Source organism: Phyllostomus discolor, chromosome 1 (assembly GCF_004126475.2).
Source record: "Phyllostomus discolor isolate MPI-MPIP mPhyDis1 chromosome 1, mPhyDis1.pri.v3, whole genome shotgun sequence".
Classification (NCBI taxonomy): domain Eukaryota; kingdom Metazoa; phylum Chordata; class Mammalia; order Chiroptera; family Phyllostomidae; genus Phyllostomus; species Phyllostomus discolor.
Window position 1 is genome coordinate 79,898,245 of NC_040903.2, and position 21,843 is coordinate 79,920,087.

Genomic DNA, 21,843 nt, shown 5'->3' on the forward strand with positions numbered 1-21,843 from the left:
TAATTTATATTAAATATTTTATTATTGTTGTTTTTTCTCTATTTTAATAAACCCAGTGCCCCCTCTTTTATTTTGCCTGATCTAATTCTGACAAATTGGAATTGATTACTCTCCTCAGTCTCACATAGTACTTAATACAATCCGTATTGCCTTATAGATAATTACTTATTTGTTTGCCTTTTTAATTGTATGACACCAGCTGGAGTTAGAAAACCTTGACTTCAAATCTTAGCTTTACTGCTTGTCAGTTTGGTGATATTTAAATCTACTTGGATAAGACCTAAGGTTTAAAATATTAAAATAATTCCTGACATCTACTTAACATTTAATAAATGTTAACCTTGCCTCTTTCCATTTCTTCCTCACCTTTGATTCTTAGATATCTGCTGATGAAGTTTTTGGATTTAGGAAATCAAGGTATCCACATAACAAAATATTGGAATTATTATTACCTTCATTTTTACTCTCAAATGACAATGTTGTCCTGTTAATTATAATGACAGTGTTTATTGGGCCCTTCAGGTACAGTGTCAAGAACATTTTATATGTCATTTATTTCATCATATTAACCTTATAAAGTAGGTGCTGCTGTTACATTCAGGACTCCACAGATAACAAATAATGAAATTGGAATGTTAAATTAGGTAGTCTAATGAGTTAAATAATTTAACCAGTATATTACATTAGCATCAACTCTAATTATGACTTAATTCTCTCACTTTCTTTATATCAATTGATTAATTATAAATAAAAATATTAGAAAGCTGAGGTTGGTTATTTTGCAGGACTGGAAATACAGATCAGATGAAATATAAATATCAGAACATGTGGTGGATAGTGGGATTTGAAGAGATAATGAGACGAGGATATAATTAGATTTAATTTGAACCACCACAACGGCACACCAAACAGCAAGGAAACTCTTCTGATGACCTATAGAAGCACTACCCTGCCAATTCAGTGGAGTCTTTTCTTATGCGGCTTGTGAAGATATGAGTCACCTGAGGCATCCCCATGTATAACTATATAATTGGATTTTAGTCCATTGTGTTTGTGGACTATGCTTTAGGAAGACAAATATATATCCTCTTTCTTAACTTTATTTAAATGTAGTTTAATTTTTCTTGCTAAAAATTAATTTCAGAATATTAAACACTATTAGAGGAAAGTTAAGCATTATTTAGGAATGTACAGACAATTTTTTGTTGACACCCAAAAATGAGATTTAAGAAACATTTTTTTTCTTTTTACATAAACTGTTTACAATGAGGGTTATATGTACCATCTTGAAGAATAGAGTGTGCATTAAGAACAATTTCCACTCAGTTAAATTCTTGATTGCTGTGTAATTTTCACCTAAATGAGATTTGAACTTAATCTACCACTAGAGTAGGTCATTCATGCTCAAAAGCCGGTCTCTAGATAGCGAAGTGGAATACTTATTGAAGCACTGAAAGCACAGCTCACGGAGGATGACAGGGCAAAGCAAAGATTATGAAGGCTTTAAAATATTTGTAGGAGGAAAATAGAGGACAAAACTCATCTCAAAACTTCAGAAAACCAGGAAGATGCTGCTATATTAAAAACTTCTACAAATAGGGTGTCTTTATTTCTTGGTTTAGGTATGAGAATTAATTTTGGATTTTAAGCATTACTGGAACCTTTGGATATTTTAGTGTTCTTTACTTAAATCACATTTTGCTATCTGTTCTTTGTAACTATAGGATGCTACATGTACTTTGAGTTGTAAACCCCATTTCTTTTTCAAGATTTTTTTTCTAACAAAGACACTGCTAATGGTTATGTACTCTTGCAAGACATGCTAACTTGATGTTCTTTCTGAGGTAAATTAATTTATATGTTAATGCTTTCATTGTCTAGTGTATATCTTCCATGTGAAAAATGTAGCATGGGCTGGAATTTCATCACAGGGAAACAGACTTAGGATGACAATCATGTTATATTAGAGAAATTTGAAAGAGGCATGACCACCTACCAAGAAATCTATGTGGCAAATGTCATTCATCATTTTCTCTATCACACACTTTTCCTATTTGGAGGAAGGCTAAAAAGTGCTCTTCATATTACTGGGCTCTTATAAACTAGGGAGAAGTATACTTTGGGTTTTACTTAAAAATTTGTGACCAACTTAGTTAGCTTCAGTTTGTGAAGTGTGTGAAGGGAGGACACTTCCACACTGACATTTGTATGAATGCTGCAGCGACTACATTCATATCCAAAGATACCCACAGGTGCTTTGACCCCAAGGGAATGAAAATGTCCAGGGGATTCATTGTTTCTGATACATAACTCCAAAAATGGAGTAATTGAGGACAGGAGGTGAGTGTTTCATATAATAGTGTTGGTCTATCTAATTTGCAAAACATTAAAGGACTTTTCTTATCCAGAAATTGGCAATGTTTCTGTTAGGTGTGTATTGTACATCAGTCAGAGAATATTGGCATATGAGTTAGTTATTGAAAGAAAATTTATAGAGCTAGTTTTAAACTGATAATGGTTCAGGTTTTCCAACCTGAATGAGGAAAGTTGCCCATTCATCACAATAACCTCTTGAAAAGGGAGGGTCTCATTTTAGGTTCGAAGTGATTAACATATTGTAAGCATGGAATCAACAAAAATAAGATTTTTCTAGATTTCTTTTAAAAACTGCCTGCTGTCTTCTATATCTCTGTGGGAAAATGTTGTAGGGAAATATTGTACTATGAGGACACCCTGGATAGGACAGTGAAGCCTCTGAGCAGACAACAGACAGCCTACCTCACCGTCATCACCTTCCGTGCCACGGAGGCCAAGGGTATCATTTTCCCTGTTTGGAATTTCCATGGCTCAATAATTAAAAATGGGCCTTTGCTGTTTTCCACCCAGCAAATTAAAGCTAACAGACTGTAACAATTACATTTTGGAAAAAACAGACAGTAGAAAATATCTGACTATATGTAGCACAGTTTAGTACATATTTATGTGGAACTATGTCGAAGTCTCATATATCCAGCAGCAAAGGAAGTGGTATTTACTTAACTGTTATTTTTCTAATCACTCTTACCCCTTTGTATGTCAAACAATTACAATTTGGAATTAAATTTTTATAAAACGTGTTATACATTTCTATGCTAACACACAAGCTATGGCACTATATTTAACCTTTTCTCAATTACTCATGCTCAACATCGTAAATGAACATCCATTTCTATGTGACAATAGATTTCAATGTGCTCCTTTTTCTGTCACCTTTCTTGATAGCCTGTCAACTGACACTTCATTGCTGTCAGAGTAATTGCCTCTAAATTTCTATTCCCACCTCCCAAACCTTCATTTATTTGTTACATTGTTTTGAGTTTTGGAAGCCATGTAACAAAATCTTAAAATATTTCTGATTATAAAATAAATACATGTTCATAATAAAATAAGAATAATAGAGGCAGAAATAGGAAACACCAATAAGTTTATGATTAACATTTGCTTTAACCCATTTGCTGTTTTTACTATGCATGCAAAATTTGTTTAAAAATCACCAAGTTAAGTCTCTGAATAAAGGTTGGAAGAATACAGTTCAGTGACACTGTCCTTTGCCTTGGGCCAGGTTCTTGGGGAATTGGGGTTGGTCTGCACAGTGGGCACAGCCATGCCAAGAAAACCTCCAGTTCCATCCATGAGCAAGAATATTTTTGATCATCAGGGAGAAATCGATAAGAACGAGAGCACACAGAGTGAAAGAACTATTGCTAAATATTGTAGTCAGGCAAGACTGGTGAGTTAGTTTATTTTCTTCAGAGCTGGAGCCAGAGATAAACATATCATGAATTCTGTATAATGACATTTTTCTCTTACTTTTAAATACTATGTAATTTAGGACCCTTTGGTTATGAGGGGGGAAAAGTGGATTCTTTATCTACTATGCAAAGGAAGAAAAGTATTTTTCCATGTTTATTGAGATATAATTGATATGTGGCACTGTGTAAGTTTAAATTGTACATGATTTGATATACATATATATTGTAACAACTATCACAAAAACATTCGTTAACACATCTATCATCTCACATAATAAAAAAATCTTTTATTTGACAAAAATAAACTTCAAAGTTGTAAGATTATAATTCAAGAAATATATTAGTGTATCCTTTTTGACAGTGCAAAATAGCAGTGATAAATACAGATCCAAAACAGTTTGAAATAATAAATGTACATGTATGCATTTAAAGATGACATTTAATGATAAAATTGGCATTTCTGTGTCTTTATTATTGTTAAAAAGAGTTTTTCCGGAATCATATTGTGTTTCAGAGAAATTCATAAAATTCTGGAGTTGAGAAGGCCATTAGAAATCTTCCAGACTAGTACTTTTTATAGTTCTATGGGATGGGACAAATCCTTTGAGATACTACACCTCACCCCCCACAGAATTTTCTTTTGTCAAATAACTTAGGACACATTGCAAACTCTATCTACCATCTTGGAGATTCATAGTAAATTCTGCATTAAACAAAATCTGTTTAATAGTGTTTTAAAAAAACATTTTCAAAGTGAATAGGAACATTATGTACTTTTTATGTGGAACTTAAAATCTTATGTGGAACTGCTTGTGGGAAAGGCTGACCTCATCTTAATCCCTTATTTTACATACTAAGAATTTCACCAAGGTAAGGATTGTAAGAGTATAGTAATAGCAGGTCCAGAATAAAAATCTAGACTCTGTAACTGCCACACTGGTGCTCTTTCCACCCCACCCCACCCCACACTACCTTTTCTTACAAGCTTGTCTTCTGACTTGTCAAATTTTGCATTCTCAGTTTCCTTGCATCTAGATTCCTTTTTTTCTCTCTTGTTCTGGCATCCCTACCCTTTGAAACTCCCTCCTTACTCACTCTTGGGACACCTCAGCCACTCACAACTACATGTGTCGCCTCATATTTTGTCTCCTCTATGTCTAGCTCCAGCTCTGCCTTCCCACCAAAGTGTCACTTCAGAACCATCAGGCACCATTGGATTTATTTGCTTATATATCTTGTCTTTGCTTCAAACTCAACATGTCTAAAACCAAAGTTATCTTCCTAGCAAACTGTCCTTTCAAACGTCTTGAAGGTGACAAAATTCTCCCAATCTTGAAGGTTTTCTTCTTGAAGTCAGTTTAAAAGTATTATGTCCAGTCAGATCTCAATTTCTCCAAGTATATTTCTCTCAAAATTATTCTAATTTACTCTATTTTTCTTCTCTACATTTCAGATTTTCATATATACTTGTAATACTATAAATTCCACAGCTCTTGTCTCACACCAGTCTTTTCCCATTTTTGTCATAATTTGTGTCCGACTATCAAGCTACTCATTCAGAAACCATTCTTATCTTGCTACTTCCATGTCCAATGGCACTTTTAGGGAGTTAATATTTCTGCCTATTTTCAAGGCTCTAAAACCTGGCCTCATGCCATCTGGCCAATGGACATGACTTTGGACTTCACATGTTGGAGAATACTATGCTGTTAGTGGGCCCATTGCCCTCTTAGTTGATGGAACACGAACTGTGAACAGGAATAGGGCTGGTGAGGGGCTGATGTACCTGGACACCTGGATTTGATTCATGTAGAAGATTGCACTATAGGAGTTTCAGCTGGTAGGCTGTCATCATAGTTTCTGAGCAATGAAAACCAGGGAAATTAATGGAGTGTGTTTTATTCCCTTTCCCTCATAGCCACACTCTTCAAATGCAGCAAAATTGATGGATGAGAGGCCACTGAGTTACTGAATAGTCTGGTGAAAGCCAGTTAGAAGGAAGGGGGAAAACAAAAAGAGGATGTATTTATTATTTTTTAGAGAAAGCATAAAACATTGACAAACAGAGGAGTTTGAAATCAGGATACGATAAAGATGAAAATCATGTGTGCATCTCCATTCAGGTCTGCTCTCTCATGGTGTTCTCCAAGAGCACTTCTGCTCCAAATGACATTGTGATCATTCCCTTATGTTGGTTCACTACCTCTCATCAGTTCAATAAAATAGTTACTTACATTGTTCAAGTCTAAGAGATACATAAAGCATTTTAATTCATGTCTTTTGCTGAAGTGGAGAGTGCTGCCCGAGAAGACTGTTACTGTCCACTACTTTTCGGAGAATTTCTGTCACTGACTGGATTCCTTTCCATGTCTGCTGAGAACCATGGGGCCTTGGCTCCAGAAGCCCTTCATGTTTGATTTGTCACAATAGGATGTTCTGTAGAATTTTCTTAGATACAAAAAGTGTTTTTTTCAGGCAAATTCAACAAATTCAACAAAGTACCAAATGATTATAAAAATAATGTGTACAATGTGGTGTGAATATATGGACCAAGCCTTTCAGTATGTGAAAGAGGCACAGAAAGTTAGCATGAACTCTTTGTTGGCTTAGAAATTCAAGGAACTCTTAAAGACCCTGTTCTGAAACATCTCAGTCCTGTTAGTTCTTCTGAGATGTGAGAACAAATGATTATAGACATCCAACCCCTTAGATTTAGTGGTTCAGTTCAGTCTGACAAGATGATTAATTTTCCTATACAGAGATAATTTTTTCATTTAAAATAGTTATCTTGGTTTATATATTTTGATGTTTTAGACTATGACATTTTCAAAAAGTCAGTGAGTGCTTGATAAAAAACAGGTTTCTTCCTTACGTAGTCAAGACAGAAAAAAAAAGCATAAACATTACTCCCTTGCTGGTATAGATAACAAAAATTGATGGTGCGAGTAGGGAAGAGACCATTTGACGCCATTTTGTGGATTTTTTGGGAAGAAGCACTTTAAAATAAATCACTTTATGAGGATTTGAGCAAAATTGTCAGTCTCTAGGCTTCAAGAATGAGAAAAAAAGCACTGTGAGGTTATTTACTAGCAGAATTTTGGGTAGGAGAAACAGAGCTCTCAGCATTTTATCTTAAATGCTATCCTTTTCTTGCTATCCTTTCCCTTCTTTCAGACTTCACTGCCTTTCTCCCTCCCCTTCCTTATTGCTCTTTAATCCCACTTCCTCACATGTGCATTTAATAGATATTAGCTTTCGTTTTTTATTTTTGGTGTTTCATGTTTGCAGAATTACTTGGGAAAAGTAAAAACTCTATTCTTTAAAGATTCCCTTCTATACCAGCACCCACTCCATTTCCCAAAACACAGAGAGATAAACACTAATTCCTTATTCCTATTGTTGGGAGCTGACACTGAAACCCTGAATTTCATTAAATAAAAAAGTAAGCTACCATTGACAACGATAATAAAAGAAAGTTGGATACTGGTCAAACTTTATGTGTATATTTATAACAAATAACCTATGCATATATAAGACAGAAGGCTGAGCTACTGCACCACCTGATATCTAATTATGAGGAAAGCAAATTGCCCGTAAAAGGCAACAGTGCTTGAGAGTGGGAGTAGCTACTTGCTCCCTGTGCCACGGTATGAAATTTTCTACCCTGATAATTGCTCCTATTTTTGCCCTCCTAAAGCAGCTAAGAAGGAAGCACCTTATATTGGTCTGTGTGCATTTAGATAGTGGGTGATACCAAATCCAATTAGCCTCAGCTGTGTGACCACCAAAGCTGTTTCCATCTGTGAGTGGTTCCTCACAGCCAGAAGAGAGCCAACACTAGAACTCCTTTCTAACAGGCAGGAGCACGAAGGAGTAGGGAAGAAACTGAAGGAGAGCATAACAAGAGGGCTAACATGTTAGAGCAAAACAGGACAAAATAGGAGGGAAGAAAACAAGACTGATGCTGAGCTATTATTGAATGAGAGGATTTTGAAACTGGCATCAATTACAAATACCTTTTACACAAGACCATGCCATAGCCTGCTAGGCTGACAAAAAGGCTCTATTTAGAAGCTAAACATTTTCATGGGTCTCAAGATGGACTCCACAAAAATTTTTACGTTTGTGATTCTCAACCCGACATCACTGAAGTCAAATGAGAATGTTATGTTAATGCTGATGTTCAGGTTTTAGCCCAAAGTAATTGTCAGATTCACTTCTCATGTTTGAAAAGATTCTCAAGCAATGTTAATGTGCAATCAGAATGGAGGAGCAGTTAGTAAGGGTGCACAAAAGGCAATGCAAAAGTCCATAGGGTGCAGAATTTTTCAGGCATTTATATTTGTAATACTAGGGCTGAAATAACCTCTATTAAGGTGATTTCTTACCTGTGTATTCTGTTTTGCCCTGCATTTTTCCCCAGCTTTATTGCAGAATCATCAAAAATAAAATTGTAAGATAAAGTATACATCATGGTGATTTGATATGTGTACATATAATGAGCAAATTTCCCATCTAGTTAATAAACATATTCATCGCCAACCCCACTTGTGTAAGTATGTATGTATGTATGAATGTCTGCCTGTGTATATGTAGGTACTTATTTATTTGGGTGAAAACATTTAAATTCTACTCTCTTAGCAGCTTTCAGTGTTATTGACTACGTGCAGTGTTATCAGCTTTAGTCACCATGTTTTACATGAGATATTCAGATCTTATTTATCTTATTGCTGAAAGTTTGTACCTTTTTCCACATTTTGTTTACACAAAATCTTATATAGTTTCCACAGATCAAACTATTTTCTTAAACAGCATTGTTTCTAAGTATGCCAATGAAATCAGTGGGCAGAAATGTCTGAGAAATGCTATGCTTTGGGAGAATTTTCAGAGCCTTTACTATGTGTAGTGGTGTGTGTGTACTCACTACATGCTACTGTAAATTTTTAATATATATATATATATATATATATATATATATACCCACATAGATATTCTAAACATACTTTATCAAAGAAATGTTTTGCAATGAGAGAGGTATCTACCTAGCTTTGAGTTTCTTAAAATGCACTTTGAAGAATATTTGTTTATTCCCCACCTACCCACCCCAACACCCTTCTTCCCACATTCCTATTCCATAGCTCCTGATGTTGACTGGCCAAAGGTAAGCTGGTTCTACTTATAATTTTGAATATCAATAAAATAGAAAGTTGTGTAAATGTGCACCAGTTCCTAAGTGGGCATGGTCTTTGTCCAGTGGGCTATTGATAGCTCTTTAAAGTCATAAAGTATATGCCTTTTAAAAATGTGTTAAGTCCCAGAAAGTCACAAGGTTTAACCAGGACTAGCTCTTTAGTGGGAGTCAATATTCTAATCTATAATAAAGCTTTTGGTTGTCAAAAATTTCCCATCAGTATGCTGTTTTACCCTGGTTTCTAATGAAAAAGTCTGTAATGCATTGCATCCATCCCAGGTGTGAACCTTGAGACCAGGAAAAAAGTCTATGTGAATTCTCAGACCATTACCCATTCACTCTTTTCTCAGGTGGAGTAAACCACATTAAGGCAAGTGTTCTATTATACACAGGGAGATCAAAATTGGTGTAAGAACCTAAATTCCATGATGATGAATATCCATGGAAAGAGAAAATCTCTCACTTGGGCTATTTCTTGGTCAACCTCTGCCTTTTTTTTCTCAAGTCCTTATCCTCCCTGTCCCCATTTATAGTTGCCATGCCATTCTCTTTTGTATTTAAATCTTTATGATTTAGTTCCATTTCATGATCTAACTAGTTGTATAGGCCAAGCAGCCATATAGATGACCACTAATTTATCAGCCCTACTCCCTGAGAAAGGTTTTCAGTAACAAAACTGTAGAGATTTAAAATTAAATAAGCTCAAATATTCCAAATATGAGTCATTTAGTTTTTATAAAGTGATTTGCAACTTTAGTACATTACAATTATAATTTAATTAATTTTAGAATTATTTTAGTTATTTTAATGCAGAACAAATCTGTAAAAATAATGACATCATAACTCTAAATGAATTTTTTAAATAAAGTAGTAGTAGTAGAGAGATCATTAAAAACAGTAAAATTGTAAGAACATATTTAGAAAATTTTCTTGGACACTATTAGGGTTTTCTTTACAGATACTTTTAGACAGTACAGATACTTTTCCAACTATCAAGCTCAAGAAGACAGTCTCCTGAGGCCTTCCCAAAATGGATTAAATTTTATTACTGTTCAGGGTCTTTTCATCCTTTCATCTTCATAAGGTGAATAAATTGTTTTCTATATGGCATTCAATCAGTAGACCTTTTCTCTAGAGACTCAAACCTTCTTTTACTCTTTGTAACCGTATTTTAAAAATCCTATAATATTTTCCAGAAAAGTAAGCTTTTAAGATACCCTCAATGGACTCAAATGTTAGGAATATAAATGAAAATCTGGAGAGTCAAGATTTTTGCTTATCTTATTGGTGAATTGTTATGTAGGGAGATATTTTCTTATTTACTTGCTTGAATTTGTAAAGTCCTTTATATTCTTAAGAGAAATTTTAGATCAATCATCTCATGAGAATCTTTCCAATGGCCAGGACACAGCTACTTCCAGAAGCTATTATTTACAAAGAAGGAAAAATATCATGAGATAATTAATACAAAGTGTTCTGAGAGAATCACAATCAGAATTTACCTTGAATACTAGTTCTTTTGTATTTAGGTTCATAGTCACTCTTTATTTTATTTTATTTTTATTGAATTTATTGTGGTGACATTGGTTAATGAAATTATATGTTTCAGATAAATAATTCTACAACACATCATCTTTATATTATATTGTGTTTCCCACTCCCGTTCAGAAGTAAACACTGAGAGGAGAGGAGCATGGCATCCTTACATCTTAGTCTTGGAGTGAATAAAATGGTTTTTAAAAATGGAAATGAAACTCTCTTGGTAATGAGTCAAAAGAAATAGTTTTAAATAAGAAGCAAAATAATATAAAGATATTCATAATGGAATATCATTCAGTGACAGTACAATGAGATATTGTACTATCATTAATGAGTTCCACTGGATGTGTAATTTCAGTGTTTTCTTTCCCTGTTATTTATCTTCTTTTTACTACCCTTCCCATCTATTTTCTTTCTTTCCTTCTTAATTTTTCATAATGTTTATGATTTGAAGTTGGTAAACAAAGAAAATTAAAATTGCTCTGCCTATTGAGAATTAATAATATTTTAAAGCTAAAATTAGATATCAGATTGTTATGAACTTAATGCTATTCTTGTCAACAAAGGGATTCAGAAAGATATTTTTCCTCTACTATGCAACGTTCCACAATGTCAGCAATAAGTCTATTTAGTATTAGCTATTATCAGAAAATAATTCATGAAGAAACTGACTAGGGCTTAATAGTTTTCGTTGGTGGAAAATCTCATCTCTCTAGTTTGCCCTCTGAGCTAAAATGAAAGATTTTTTAAGTTCCAGAGCAAGCAAGGTCAGTGAAAATGTCTAAATTTCATCCTCATTAGTTGTAGTGTACTCTCTGGCCCTACATGTCTGACTACACTTCATGAAGAGTTTTGAATCAGAGAACCATCATTGGCTATTAGACATTTTGAAAATCAAAATTTGAAATGAGGGAATTCCAAGAAATTTCCCTCCAACCTCACATACTATCTCTCCCTCCTCCTACCTTCTACCCTGTTCTGTCTCATTAGATTTCTTAATCAGGAAGGCTGTGTTAACCTACATATGTGCATACTCCATGACATCCAAAAGTCCTTGGATTAATCTGATTATGTTAGAAGTTGCATTTCCATGAAGAGAATTGTTTTGTTGCTATTTGCGTGGGCGCTGATTTTCACATCAATGATGAAATAGGCTTGGGTGTTTCACATACACAGATATGTTAGCAGTGATGGATTTAATAAGGCAATGAGCATAATATTCAGCAAATATAGTTCTGGGATACCTTTTTACCTCTTTAAGTAGAAACTACTGATTTTTTCATAATTTACTGACCACAGCTGGATGATTCTATTTATCATGTGTAGGTTAGGGATTTTGAATTACACAAGGTAGGCATACATTTTGTGTTTAGAGAGAAAGCTATATGTCAGACTTTGAAGATTCATAGACTTAAAGAATCTCATGTTTGGGATGTTTAAAGGCCCCCTTTTCAACCTGCTATTTAATGCTTAAATCAACTCAAATTCCAATAGCTACCATCTGCAGGGCTCCGTAATAAGTTCTTTAGACACATGTTCACATTTAATCTTCCTATCAAGTATGAGTTGTTGAAAAAAAAATTCAGCTCAACAAAGCTAAATAATTTGTCCAGAGATACATAGGTAACAAGTAAGTGATGGATTCAAGATTTGAGCTTATGTGTATATGGCTCCATGAGCTGTATTCTTTACATTGCCTTCGGATTATTTGAGCCTATAACACAACTTACATTGAAGAATCTGAGAACACTATGCTTTTTGGTCAGCTAAATGTAGACATTGCATGCATCTGTTCCTGGACTGTAGCTGGAACAGTGTCTCCCTTCGTATCCCAAAGATGAAGTGCACACCTCTACAAATGTTCTCTCCTACAGATAGACAACACTGATGTTGCTAGAATTTATATTTGTAAATCCAAATCCATTTTTCTTATTTCTCACTAAAGAGGGGAAAATAGTCTCTATAAGAGATAATATTACCTGAATGAGAATATCAAATTGTCTTCAAAATATGAAAAACTTGAGATATACCATTTCTTTCATCAAAAGAAGAAAAAAATCATACTTTAGAATAACTCACAATTGGTTTGCACCAGTTCTCAGTAGATTGTGGGACTCTAAATTCATAATGTCTGAAATGTTGGGTCCTCACAATTAATTGCCCTAATGTCAATTTCTGTACTACAATAACAGAATGAGGACATATCCCACATATCTGAAAAAATGCCTTTAAAAGTTCAGTATTAATCTACAAAGATTTATTAATAAACTGAAAATCCATTAAATCTATGTCTGGCTCTTCCAATTTTAAAATGTGTATTTAATATTCATTGAGCTAGCACTGGCTAAATGCTGGAAACTGTTCTAAGCACCTTACATGCCTTGTCTCATTTGACCCTTATAATAACCTGATTGGATATGCACTGTTTTTACCTTTATTTTATAGATGAGAAATCTGTTTCAGAGAGAAATTAAATACTTTGCTCTTGCTCAGAAGCTGGTAAGTGGGAGAGCTAGTATTCAACCCTGAGTAGTAGAAACCTGAGAAAAACAGAAGAGGTAAAATGGTGCAGAAGAAGTCATTTGCATAGCTATTGACAGTGTCAAGTACTTAGCCTATCCTGGGGACAAGATCTCAAAACAGAAATACTGCACAATAGAAAAAGTACTTTTGGAAAGAGTTAACATGAGTGCAGTCATCTAAGACTTCTCCTAAAGGAATGCGTGTCCCAGGTAGACTGTGGAGCTCTCCACTTTGTCCTACCGCCAAGTTCCAACCAAAAACATCTATATGACTAACGACAGTGCAAGAGGCAAAGAGCAGCTTTATTCTTAGATTCCAGATGGAGTTCATGATGTTGTCAGATAAAAAGTCGTTTGACTTACAGCCTCAGCAGACACAGTATGGTTGCTTTTCTGAGACATAACATACGTGGATTGTGGTAGCATGATTTAGGTTTTGAAATATATTACTGTGTTTTAAATGTTAGCAGAACATTTGAAATGGAAAACTTGAATAACAAACAATTCTTAATAATAATGATGATGGTAAAATCATAATAAAAGCAAGAGCTCTGGAGTCAGACTGAGGCTTAAGTCATGGTGTAGGGTATTGCACTTGAACACGTTAGAAATCATTTCACACATCAGTTGTCTTACCTAGAAAAGAGTGATAATAACTTTTAGGTACTTGGGGATTAAAAAAATTAATACAAATAAAGCATTTAAAATTGTTCTCACAACAGGAAGTAGTTTGATCAAGCTAGCTCTGAAAAATTCCTTTGGATGGTGTTAGATTGAATGAAAAGAAACACTTCGATTTCTCACCTGCCCTCCTTTAATTTATGGTGACTATGTTTACATTTTTCCATGAACTCATCTAATACCTATTATATTCAGTCACAGGTGTGTGCCCTCTTTGCCACTGCTTTGTGCTTACCATACTTCATTCATTGATGAGATGGTTCTATTTGTTGCATAAAACAATACTTCTTCAAGGGGTAGAGTTTTTCTAAAAAATAGTATATTTAAAACACCAAAGTGACTATTTTTCTAATAGGGTTAATGTTTATGGTAATTTCTGTAAAGCCAATCCTTTCCCCCATCTTTTCAATAGTTGTGTTTGGATGTGGAAAGCTCAGGAGGCAAACTCCACTGTCAGAATGACTGAGTTTTATCCTTGCCCACTTACTTTTAATTTGTCCCAAAGACAATTATTTAATCATGGTTAGCAAATCTTAATTCTCCATCTGTATAATCTTTATCTGCTTTATATACACACCAAATATACAACTTTGATTAATTGATAATGATAACAATTGTATAGTTTTATGTATTTTGTATTGATCTTTGATTGGCATTTTACAGTCAGAAAGAACTAAGAGTAATAAGAAAGGTGTAGTAGTAAGGTTGAATTCATGTTCTATAACTCACAATGGAGTATGAACCATGAAGCTTGAAAAATATAATAAAATGTACAGAATTTTTCATATAAATTTCAAAAAGCTGTCACAAGTGCCTAGACAAACAGAGGTATGCCTCTGTACTTTTACCCTCCTGAACAAGAGAACTATAAGTAGTTTGCCTCAAATATTATGGATTTATGATAGTTAGTATGGACTTCAAATATGAGATTATATCATTGACTCTTAGGAAAACATGAAGACAGATGGCTGTGCACAATACAAGGATTCTGTTAAATGTAAGGAACATTTTTTATAGCCTTCTGCTCCTTTTCCCCTCAAAATTCAAACCTTAAGGTTTCTTTTGATGGAGTGCTATTATTTCAAAGAAGAGATAGTATAACAAACCCAAGACTAGTGAAGAGCAAGGGCTTTGATGGCAGAAAGGTCTCCAGTGTTAGACCTATCACTGACCAGCTGTGTGACCTTGGTCAGTTATCTTACTTCTTACTTCTCTAAGCCTAAACTTTTTCATCTCTAAGTCAGGATCTCTAATAGTATTCATTTCATTGGCTTGTTGTGAGGAATACATGAGACAATGCATTTAAAAGCATGTACTGGTAATTAACATTTATTAAACATATATAATTCTTCAACATTATAATGATTTCAATTGTCGTCTCTTAAAAAACCGTGTGTATAAAACATGAACAAGATATTCTGTGTAATGTGTGGTTCATCCAGTAGGATCAGGTTGGTCTGAAGCATGCATTTTTAAAGCACTGAAAACAACTAAAAGAATCAGGGCCATGGAGAGCTGGTGTAGGGCCTGATTTTCCCCCATAACCTTATAACTTAAAGTAGAAACACCTGGAACATTGGAGCAGCCTTTCTTACAGGTAATCACATCAGGCACAGAAAAAAAAAGATTCAATGTTCTTTCCAAAGAGGTTAGCTAGAGCAGGGACTTCTGGGGAGAAGCTGGTGAATGGGTAATGGATAGGATAGCGCTTCCTGCAGGTAGAGGCCAGCAGGTAGGACCATATGAGTAGAAGGGTACTGAAAATTGCCATAGGCTTCAACCTCTGGTTATTGGAACTCTCCTGAAGCTCCCGAGCATCCAAAAGGCCCTATCTGTCCAGAGGAGACTGGATTCCACTCAGATACACAATGAGATTTATCCTGCCTAGCTCAAAAAAAGAAGGAAAACCTACCCTTTGAGATGGCATGGATAAACCTGGAGAACATTGTGTGAAGTGAATAAGCCAGTCTCTCTTCAGCTTTTAGTTTCCTTATGGTCAAAAGGAACTAACAACAATTTCTACTGTGAAATCTTCCTTGGATGATGTAATGAAATAAATACATGTGAATTCTCTTTGTGAACTCTAAGTTGTTTATCAGGTATTAAAATGAATGATAAGCGCTACTTCCGTAGTATTATTTCTCAAGTAATTCCAGGCACTAAGATTTTAGTGCTAATCTTTTCAGTTTTCTCAGTGACACTTCTCTAATAAATGTAATGTAACTTTTAAAAGTAAGCATTTTCCCCATGTAGTTCAGTAAATATAATTTCCTTGTTAAAAAAATGTGTCTCATGAAAAATTTTATTCTTACTGAATAGGATCATATGCAAAAAAAGTGTAATGTCTCTCAGTTGGTCTAATCCAGTCTTATGAATTTAATCCTTTTAGGCATACTTCTATATTGATTATTCTGCAGGTCACAAGGTAGATAATGTGACTCACTCATGTGTCTATGATAAAGTTGGCCAATTGCTATAACAAACGATAATAAAATTATAGTGGTTTCACATAATAAAACATATTTTTTTTCTCCTATACCAGTCTAACCTGGATGTTTATGAAAAATTTGTCTGGTGGCTGTCCTCCAGGTGATGATTCAGGGATCAAGGCTCCTTTCATAGTGTAACTCTGCTATACTCTAATGCTTTGGAGTCATCTCCAAGGACAGAGAGAGAGCACGGAAGATTGTTGGAAAGAAGGGTTATGGTGTATGCCTGAGGTGGCATATAGTACTTCCATCCATATTCCATTGGCTGAAACTTGGCCAGATGATCCCACCTAACATGGACATGAGGCTTGGAAATGTGGTCAAGCTGCATGTTCAAGAGAAAAGACAAAATGGACATATTTGTCTTGGCAACAGGGGTATTTCTACATTTTCATTGGTATATTTTAATGAATATTATGATTGCATCTTTATGCAATGTTAATTCAAAAGTGTGGCAAAAAGTAAATGATCACATACTTTCTGAATCTCCTTTTTGTGTATATTTGTGACTTAAAAATCTGACCAAACTGTGTTTTAAGTACATAAAAGTTACTCTCAGAAAAACTTTTCTTAGCAACATTTCCTTATATTGTATTGTTCATTATACATATATATTCATTTTATCTATTATTTTTCCATTGAGAAAACTTGATTGGATATGAAAATTATATTTCTTTGACATATTTAAAAAAACTGAATCACTTTTATTCAAATATCCTAAGACATTTCCCTTATGCAAAATATAATCTTGAAAACTGTTACTCCTTGAAACATGACCTGCAATAAAGGTAAGTTTTAATTTTAATTCACCAGTTAGGTAAAAATACTACAATTCATCTTTTGATAAACTAAGTTTACAGTGTCTTGGAAGCCAAAATAGTTCAAGATTGGGGTAATATGTTCTTTTGAAAAAAATAAAGTATTTTTTTATTGATTATGTTATTATAGTTTTCAGTTTTCCCAATTTCCCCCCTTATCCCCCCTCTGCCCTGCCCCCCCAACCCTCTAGCATTCCCCCTCCCTTAGTTCACGTCCATGGGTTGTACATATAGGTTGAGTCCTCCTTTTCCTATATCATTTTTATCTCCCCCCATCTATTTTATGCCTACTAATTATGCTTCTTCCCTATATGTTTTTCCCCCTATTCCTGCCTTCTCCTGCCCCACTGAAAACCCTCCATGTGATGTCCATTTCTCTGATTCTGTTCCTGTTCTAGTTGCTTGCTTGGTTTTTGTTGTTTTTCTTTTCTTTTAAGTTCATTCATAGTTGTGAGTTTGTTGTCATTTCACTGTTCATATTTTTGATCTTCCTTGTCTTAGATAAGTCCCTTTAACATTTCATATAATAAGGGCTTGGTGATGATGAACTCCTTTAACTTGACCTTATCTGGGAAGCACTTTCATATCCAAATGATATCTGCCCTTCCATTCTGAATGACAGCTTTGCTGTATAGAGTAATCTTGGATGTAGGTCCTTGACTTTCATGACTTGGAATACTTCTCCCCAGCCCCTTCTTGCCTGCAAGATTTCTTTTGAGAAATCAACTGAGAGTCTTATGGGAACTCCTTTGTAGGTAAGTGTTTCCTTTTCTCTTGCTGCTTTTAAGATTCTCTCCTTATCTTTAACTTTGGGTAGCTTAATGATGATGTTCCTTGGTGTGTTCCTCTTTGGGTCCAATGTCTTTGGGACTCTCTGAGTTTCCTGAACTTCCTGGAATTCTATTCCCTTGGCCAGATTGGGGGAGTTCTCCTTCATTATCTTTTCAAGTAAGTTTTCGATTTCTTGCTCTTCCTATTCTCCTTCTGGTACCTCTATGATTCAGATGTTGGAATATTTAAAGTAGTCTTGGAGGTTCCTAAGCTTCTGCTAATTTTTTTGAATTCTCTTTCTTCATTCTGTTCCGGTTGGATGTTTATTTTTTCTTTTTGTTCTAAATTGTTGCTTCAAGTTCTGGTTTCCTTCCTGTCACTGTTGGTTGCCTGAATATTTTGCTTTATTTAATTTTGGGTATCTTTCATTTGTTTTTTCATTTTTGGACCAAGCTCAATCAGATCTGTGAGCATTTTGATGACCAGTGCTTTAAATTCTCCATCAGATATGTTGGCTATCTCCTCATTGCTTAGTTCTCTTTCTGAAGTTTTGCTGTGCTCTTTCATTTGGACCATATTTCTTTGTCTTGGCATCCCTGATAAGTTATGAGGGGGTGGGGCCTTAGGTAATTGCCTGGGCAGGGCAACACTCCTGGCTGTGCAGCAGTGCTGCTTGTGGGGGCAGGGCAAGAGAGGGAACAACGCAGCTTGCCTGCTCATCTGTAGCACACTTTCCAATGGACTCTGTGTGGGACTGGGAGTTTCTCCCACTGAGGCAGCCCCCACTGTAGTCCACAGTCTGCTCTGAGTCTGTTTTGCCTTCAGCCAGCCCCACCCACCTGCCCAGTCTACAGCTTTGCTTGGTTTTTCTCAGCTGGCCCTGCCCGCACAGCCTTGCTGTAGATTCTTACCGGTCTGGTTGTTCTGATTGACTTTTTCTTTAATTCCTTGGTTGTCAGAGTTCCATGCTGTTTGATTTTCTGGTACTTCTGGTTGTTTATTGATTTTAGCTTGGTTATTATCCTCCTTTTGGTTGTGCGAGGAAGCAAAGAATATCTACCTACTCCTCCATCTTGGCTGGAACTCTGGGGTAACAGGTTCATAAAAGCACACTAGACCCCAGGGGATATTCTAACTAAGAAGTGATTTGAATAAAAATAATCAGGTTATAAATTATAATTATCTGTCAAAATTTTGTCTGCAAAATAACATCATGTTCAGCATGATTTGCACACAGAGATGCACTGATCCTCAAAAAGCTTACCTTTAGAGCACCTAGAACTCTACTGAATAAACATGAGATATAAGTATGATAAATGTGCATAACCCTGAAAGAGATTTAAAAAAAATATTATGAGAGTTTAGAGAAAGCACATAGCTTGCTTCTAGTTGGAAATCAGGGCAGCTTCAAAAAAGAAATGGCATTTCAATTAGTTCCTGAATATACAACTTGATGACAAAAATGAGGAAATATATTTTTTGCTAGAGGAATAATTCACCAGAAGAACATACAAAATTAGAGAGAAAAAATTTGAGAATCAATGGTATACAAGAAATTATGTTGTTAAATACGTCCTTCACATAGGAGGCATGGAAAAGATTATGAACTAACAGATTTGGAAGGCAGATGGGAATGGAAGAGTCTGAATTATTGGCCAAATCATTGTCAAATTGATTCAGTGAGAAAAGCTGTTGTATTTCTGCTATAAAACATTTTAAGAGAGAGAAGGAGAGAATATAAATATTGAACACTTTCATACTGAGTTTGAGCTTTGTAGTATTCACCATAATTTCTTCATATTGCCAATGTTTGTTACAATTTGGTCCCATTAGGTTTTTAAGTTAATGGACACTACCTTATTTCACTCTACTTCAAAAGAGAGTAAGGACTTTATTTCAGAATATGACCAATACAGCAATCCTAAACTGAGGAAGCTGGGAAGGAAAATGAGAGAAAGCTTCAGAAAGGCTTGATAATTAAAACAAAAATTACATGAGATTTTAAAATCTATAAACCTTTAGAAGTGACTTACTCACAATAAATAATTTCAAAATTTTCTATGAAATCTTGCCCTGCCATGGATAGATGAACTGTATCTTAGCTCTCTGTGTATTACACTAGCATTTAGAGGCGACTATGACACATGGCATAACACTGGCACGTACTGTGCAGGGCACATGTGAGTTTAAGGAAGGCAGTGCACTGCTTCATCCCCAGTCCTGACACCGTGTCTAACTCATAACAGCTACTGAATATGCAGTTGTCTTATAAACAAATGAAAATTTAATCTGAAACAAAAGTACACTTGGTTTAATTCCTATTCAGTTTTCTAGAAGTGTGAATAAGTATTTAAGAAATTAAACTTTCTGACCATTTGGAGTTTCAATGTCACCCTTCTTGTACTGCTGAATGCTTTTAGAAGATGGACATTACAGGTTTCAAGCTAAAAATTTGGATTTCCTGGTTGCTATTCTTTACTTGTCATTATTCTTTAAAATTTTACTGGCTTCACAAGAAGCAAATATTTACAAGAAACTGGATACCTAAAAGGTCAATACTACCATACAGCTAATGAACGCTCATCCATCTTCAGCCCACGTTTACCCCTTTCCTGTCCAACTCAGGCTCCCAACACAGACATAGTATATACTGATTTTCAAAATTAGATTAATGCTCAGTGGTTCTAATAGTCTATTCAAACACAAACATAAGGAAACAACTCAGGAAACTTTCCTCTTTCATGTTGTATCATTCCCGAAAGGCTTGGTCAAGTCCAGTGTTCATGCTGCAGAGCAGGTGAAAAGAAAACGTTGCTTATTTTCAATAAGTTCAATAACAAATTTTATTTTCTTGTTGTGAAGGACATTAGTAGCATAACTTTATCTTGAGAAAAAAGTATAATATAATTTTTGCAAGTTAGTTCTATGTTTACACATACAAAATTTCTTTCACTATTATAATAGTTCACCATCTAAGTGTCTTTTAAGTATAATTTGAAAGTAGTCTCATAAATATAGATTGAAAATGCTTTTAGTACCAAAGTTACTAGTCCATTCATTCTAAACTGGAAGCAAAACAGTAAATAAACTTTCTGTTAAGTAACTGGTTTATTTTACATAAATGGACCCTTTCAATAGTCAAGATCATAACCAAATATTTATGAAGAAAGTATTTTCCAACCTCAGTATACTTTTAAATCAAAGTGCAGTAGTGCTTTTTCACATGGCTCTTAAATATAATGGGCCAAAGTAAATGAGTGCTTTGCAAAGTGGATTTCATAAGCATCTTGTTTGCAAATGAGTACATCTAACATAATATTACGAGATATCTACAGATTTTTTTAGCCCCAGTGGAAATTATAACAAATAATTTCTTATTTATAATTAATACTTACATATGTACAATAAAATTAAAAGTGATTTTATTAGTAATCACTCTGAATTAAAAGATACTATCTTTGGAAGGGTTCCTCAAAGGAACTGAGAAGCCTGCAGAAGTTGAAATGGTTTTCAGTAATTGGATTATTGCCAGACTCTCACAAAGAAACAAATTCATTAACCACATCATTTATTCAGTATAACTTCTGATCCAAAATCCTTTTAAATAGGTTTCTTACCCACTGTAAAACTATTTTACATTAAAATAAAGTACCTGCATTGCTGTCATATGAATACCATAGTTTATTCATTTCATATTAAGATTCTGGAAAGTCTAGAGTTATGAAGAGCTTTAGAGAAGTGGGATTTTTCACAGAAATTTGATTTATCAACCTTACACTTCATGAAAAAAGCAAAGCATTTATTTATTTTTTAATTCAAAGACATTAAAATTAGTTTTATTATGAAAATTCTGCTATATCCTTCATGATGACTGGTAAAAACACACACTAAGATTGAGTTTGGAGTTCAGTGCCTGTAAATTTCTTTTTGAAATCTACACTTTTACCTGGGAGCCCAGCAGAGGGCACCAGGCGTACTTCTAACCCATCAAGGCTTTTTCTCTTGCGGGCCTCTCTTTTCGTAAGTCATGCAGGGGCTCCC